Raw genomic sequence first — 6,615 nt, forward strand, 5'->3', positions numbered from 1 at the left:
ACAAATTAAATCCCAGTGTGACCTTTGCCCTTTCTTAGGGAGGGGGGAAAAAATACATGACTTTCTGAGTGATAGTAGAACATATGATATATCCTAAATCAAGAGACCTGAAATTTAATTCTTAACTTATCCCTTAATGACATGGAGGCTGTCTGACTGCAATACTCAGATGTTGCACACAAGCCCTTATTTGGATTATTCGATTGCAGGGATGTAATGCCAGTTTATTCTTCCCATCTTGCTTGAGTGAGATCCCCATCAGGGCCTGCTCTGCCAAGTGTGCCAGGAGGGAGTCTAATGTCAGTGACGGTGCTGCAGGTTCTTCATTTGAATTCACAGGGAGGCCACCAGCTCTCTTCAGATAAGCCACCAACCGGATGTCAAAGTAATCACTGCAGGGATCGCTCAACTTGATTTGAAAATAGCACAAAAGATGACAATTCAGGAAAAAGATAAGCCATTCCCCAATTCACATAACTCCTCCAGATTTCTGACTTGGGTTTTTAAAAAAAAAAAAAAAGACCATTTTATGAAACACTGCGTCTGTGTAGATCTGTGTGGACAAAACCTTTACATTTTGCAAATACTGGTAAATGCATGTTCATATACTTATCTGCTCAGCTAACTTAATTGTGGGCAAAGTAGCAGGGTTCTGGACATTTGTTAGGAGCAGATGTCTGTTTCCCCTTCTAAAAGATCGTAGCAAGCAGTTTATCTTAAACTGTGATTACTACATTCACTTTGTCAAATTATGCTTTCCTTTGAACAAATGTAAACTCTGAGTAATTTTACTGACAGCAGAAGGGTCCCTCTGGATGTACCCCATTGTACATCAGGGCAACGTTGGGGCGCTGCGAAGAATTACAGTTTGTAGATCCTGTGCGTAGCTGGTGTGAGGGGAGATTGATTCTGGGGAGCTGGTCTACAGTCTGTGGCAACGTTACACATAAAGCGAAATGCAGCACTATTGAGTTACTGTGGCACGACTGGAAATAAAGCCCAACAACTTTCTCATATGGTTTCCCTGTTAGTTTGGGCAGCGCTGAAGTTGGCTATAAATCAGTTGACTCCCATTAGACCTAAAGCCCTGTAGGAAGCTGAGTGGTTGTGCAAAGCGTAATCCAAGCCGGTGAAATACTGTCTGCCATCTCTAACAAAGCTTCGTTTCAAGTGGGAGTGAAATGCTTTTATGTGCTGCCACGTGTCTGTGGAAATATGCATGCTTTATTATTACTAAAATGTTCTTGCCAGTCTTAAATCCAGAAGTGCTTACAGGGTAAAAGTTAAAACGCCATGGAGAGATAAAATAAATGACATTTTGATTAGCCCTCAGAGTCTGGCTTAGTGACTGCCACAACCTTCAAATCCTGGGGGAAGAGAAGTGGCAGCACCCAGGCTCTGCCTTTTGTCCCCTGCTGGGTCGTCCCCTTCTGCGCAGCTGCTTATCTCCTGGTGGAGGGTTAATTAGGAGACTTTTAAGTTGAAGTTGTGGAAGGCAATTTAAATTCTGTCTGTGTGGATTATGGTCGGGTGGAGTTTATTAGCATGCAGATGGGGTTGCCATACATACCCTCCAAGCGGCCGGTGACTTGCAGGCGTTTTCACACTCTGGCAGATCTCTTGTGCCTTAGACTTGGCCCACATTTTCATATTAGCACGGTTTAATTAGACAAGGAGAGACTGCTGCATTTCCAGAAAGATCTACTGATACAACAGATCAATAGTTATTACAAAGATCCTTTCAAATAAACGCCTTTTCTGTTGGACAGGTTTGTGCATATCCAGAGGCCCTAGAGCCCTCCAAGAAACAATTAAATCCTCTCTGGTGTGAAATGGAATATTAAAAAGGATTAACAGTGACAGACCAAGTAGTCTCACTAGTTTCCATTATGTTTCCGTGTCTTGGTATTTTAATCTGGGTTTTTAGGTTTGCTAGAAAGAGCTGTTGATCTGTTCAGGGACTACTTCCCATCCCTTGTGGCAGCATAAACAAAAGGCAGGAAGTACAATGGGTCAAGATGTGGCTAAAAATGAATAAACCCAAAGAGAAGTGTACACCTGTAGAGAACATACAGCTGTTTTGAGAAGAGCTGAGGATGGTTTCAGACCGTAGGTTTATCCTGGTTATCCAAATTAGAAGTGAAAGTCAGCTTGAACAGTCAAAATGCAGCTTCCCTGGGTTGGAGAGGTTATGAAGGGATCCCATCTCCTAACCACTCGTGTGAGTAGCCAGCTTGGCCGTGGCCATCCAATACATGTCATAGGAAGAGGGACTGCATGATCAGGTCCCTGTTCACCTTGTGCTTCCCGTCTTGTTTGTTTTTTTGGTTTTGTTTAATTCATGCTAGTGTTCTATGCAAAAGACTCTGTTTACTTGTGGGGGAGCGTAATGGGACAATATGCAAAGTCTCCTTCCTTGTGAGGGTTCACAAAGGACCCGAAATAGAAGCTATAAATCAAAAACTTTTCAACAAAGAAAGGCAAGATGAAAGACTTTCTGATGTCAGCTACAAAGAAGGAATTATATAATTTGTATAGAAAGCAAACATTTTTCCTTTCCAAGTTTTGTGCAGTTTGGATTCATTTACATGACTGAGTTTGCAGAAGTTTGTACTCATATGACTATCTGTAGTTCTCATAATATATGGAATTGTAAGTATTATGTATATAGTATTAAAATGGCACTTTTCAAGTTGACTTAGGAGCCATATAGCAACATTGTAGAAATGCAGCCATCTGAAAAAATGCAATAAGGACAGCAAGTTAAAAATTATGTCTAAACTGGCAAATATGGGTAATTAGTCTAGCATAAATGAGCCCCTTTTCCTTTGCTGGTGTCTTTGAGTATAAACTGAATTTGTAGTTAGTCAGTCCATTTAGCTAGAAAAGACTTGTATCTAAAATTGCTTCCATTGGAAATCAGTGAGAATTTTGCTATTGGGCCTAATGCGGGCAGGATCAGCCCTCACGTTATTCCTTGTTCCTGTTCTCCATTTGTAAGTATGATTTTTTTTTTTTTTTTTAAGATTAAGAAAATACATTTGTGTGGATTTGTACTATTTAGAATTACAGCAGGCACAGGTCAGTTGGTTAACATTTAATGGGAGTTTCCCTTTTAGTTTAATTAGGAAATCAAGTTTGCCAGACTTTAAATGTATTGCTCTTCATATATTAAAAAAAAAAAGGCGACTCTGCCTACAGTGCAAGTTAATGAATATTTCCAGTGGAAATCTAGTGGCAACCTTTACATGTCCTCGTTTAAAGAAAATATTAAAGCTCACAGTATTTCCCTTCCCAAAGAAGAGAAAATACATCAAATGCTGAACTATTTTAATCTTTTGGGGGGAGGAAAAATGAAATCAGGTTGTCTCATATACCTAAAGCATCTCCCTGCATTGTTTTTTCAACTGATGATGATCCTAAAAGTGTACTTGAGTTGTATTCGTTTAATATTAGGTGGGCTAAATGTCTCGCCAGTGCTGACACTATGTCATTCTAATGAAGTATAATTCACGAGTGTCTGTAATTATACAGTCTATGTGTAATCAGCAAGATTTCCAAAGGGGATGTTTCACATCTAAAATAACATTTTCTGCATTGCATAGTGTAATTTCACCTGACGTTTTGCCAGCCAGGGCACAAGCTTTCTGCAAGAAGCAGCAAAGTATTGCTGGCCTCCTTTAGACAAAAGAAGGTGGAAAATTGAGTTGTTATAAATCTGCTTCTAATTATGCTAATAAAATATTACATCATGTAGATCGACCTGCTGTAGATCTTAGATACTTCTTCTTTGTTTTAGTAATTTGCTCTATTTGTTATGCATGAAAAATGCTTTTGATAACCCATGTTGATCATACTTGCAAATGAACCCATGGCTACAATTATTGCACTTAACATAAGGATATATCTTCAGAACGTACAATGTTGGAGGGTTGATAATGAGCACACAGAGTAGCTGAAGACACTGATTAATTTAATCAGGGTTATTTTGCCTGCTGCCAAAGTGTAGGAATATGAATGCTGCCACTGGAAAATGCTAGAGCATTTAACCTGTCGCTATGTATCTTGGGGAAAAAAATCAGTTCAGCCATCCTGTTTTAGAAGCACTGGTAGTGCGAAATATTTTCTCCAGTATCAAGGAGGTAGATATTCACTGCATTGTTCAAATCAATTTATTATGAACCAGCATGACACTTAGCACCATGGACTTTAATAATGCCCAGAGGCATTCACATGAAAATTGCTCATTTTAATTATGACTTGATTACTTTTTTCATTTAAACCATAATAATAAAGAGTTAAGCACAAAGCTCCAATAGCTTGCAAGGGTCCTTTCCCAGCTCTCTCCACCTAATTTCGAAAGATTCATCTTTCATATACAGCTTCAATTTCAAAGTCAGATAAATATTTTATATCCGTACTTTAAGAGCACTTTTTCCAGCCCCCACACCCCTTTATATGGACTGCTGAATAGTTGTTGTTAGTGCTCCCGAAGCAAGGCGCTTGCCACCCAAGGGTTTAGGTCATTCTTTAGGCGAAACCTCTGCCAACGCGGATGGTTAAAAGAAAAAGGCTGGTAGATCCAACTTGTCCCGAGTCAATGATTTTGGTTGTTGGAAAAAGAGGCTCAGCACAGCGCTTACTTCTGTGTGGCTGGAAACGGGGCATGCAAGAGATGGACTTTGTCTTGCAGATGGATGCTGCTAATGGAGCCGCCTGTGAGAGCATTCTCCGCCAGGTGATTTATAGACCAGTGTTAATGCAGCCTCTTGCAGGCTGCAGATACTGTCCTCAGAGGCAAAGGAGGAGTGATGTGTTGGTGACAGCTGCTCTCGGGGGAAGAAGGATAGGGGCTGAGAAATATATCAAGGGGAACATCGGTGGTAAAGAGACAGGCTGGATGGCTTTTACTCACGTTCTGTGAAATTTCTGGGTGACCCTGCTGGCTATAAAAGAATAAAATGGCAAAGATTTACTGCCATTCCATCATTGACTGATCCACGGGCTGGAAGAATGTCTTTCAATTTATTTAGGATTACTTATGTGCAATTTCCCCATATTTTCATGTCAAGACCCTGTTAAGAAAAATATTTTTTGTGGCCGCTGCTAGCAGAAGTGCTAAAGGGAAGGAGGCTCTGCTTCCCTTTGGGCTGTTCAGGGGACTCTCTGCACCAAAGTGTCCCTAGGCCCCCTTCCTGGGGCAGAGGCTGTGACCTGCTCAGGCCGCGAGCAGTGCCCGGTCCCTCGGCTTTGAGGACATCTGAGCCATGTATCCCCTGACAGCCACAAGCATTTAATGAGAATCCCAAGGGATGGTCAGCTAGAGCCCCCTCTGTTTTCACAGCCACTAGCTGTTTTCTTGGTCTCTCAGTGACTAGTGAGGATCATACAGACCAGGAGAGATGCAAACTTTAAAAATGCCAGACCTAGATTTGACGTGTCCCTTCATCCTGTAGCCACCCCTAGGAGAGATTTAGGCTGATGGTGGCTGGGAACAGAAGCAGCAAGTGGAGAGAGGGACTGGAGACAGCTTTGCTTTCCTGGGTATCACCCAGTGACTTGCAAAGTGGCTTTTGTTCCTTGCTAGGGAAAATGCTTTGTTGACTGTCTCAAGCTGCAATGCAGCTAATATCGTCTTCATTTTACTGTATTTTTAAAAAACTTTAAAAACATTCTGTTGAATCTGGACCTTCTAAAAGATGGTGATGATGATGAAAAGAAGCCTGTTATCTCCCTTATATCAGCCCAAAGAAAATCCTGCTATTTCTAATGTAATATAGATTTTTCCCTGGAGGCAACACTTATTAATAGCCTACAGTGAAATTCAGACCTGGAAATTGCTTTTGTGTCCTCATGGAGGAGGAGAAAAAAAAAGTGAAGTACACACTCCATGTTACATTTGCTCTTCAAACATCATTTTCAGGTTAATCAGTACTAAAGAAGAATTTTTTTTAAAGCATACCCCTTTTAAAATATTACTAGATGAGTGGCTCTTCAATAGCCAGGCAACCTGTTCAGACCATTTCTTGGTATAGTGTTATTCTAGGGTAGAAATAATTCATTTAAAGAGCTATTATTGTGTTTCTTTCTTTATAGGTTTTTCATTATTTCATTCCTGTGCTAACAACTTCCTTCTACTGTACTAATTTGATAATTAGGGAGAAATTGCAGCAAATCGTGATATGGCTACATACTTCAGAACTTTAAATGGTTTTATTATGAAGAAATTTGCACTTGTCAACAAATGCAAATAATAAGTGATAAAATGAAGAACTAGGGAATACGTACCCAAGTGGGAGATCATACATGCTGCTCTTAATCTTGTAAAGGAATGCTTACTCTGCTGAAATAATTAGCTGTTTGTGTCTGTGTATAATTTGCATAAACAACATAAAAGCCAAATCTGACACAAGATACTTTGACAAATGGGTTGAGTTTTAATTTTTTCTTCCCTATATCTTTAATGGAGCATGAGCGAGGGGAAGCCAAGTGTTCCCTTTGCACCCCATTTAAACAAATTTCCGTTCTGACCTCCTGAAGAAAGGAGGCTGGCAAAGCTGTCGTTAGTGTCGGAGGAACTCTGTATAGCTCGTGTGTTATTGGAAATAACCAATC

Source organism: Struthio camelus, chromosome Z (genome assembly GCF_040807025.1).
Source record: "Struthio camelus isolate bStrCam1 chromosome Z, bStrCam1.hap1, whole genome shotgun sequence".
NCBI lineage: Eukaryota > Metazoa > Chordata > Aves > Struthioniformes > Struthionidae > Struthio > Struthio camelus.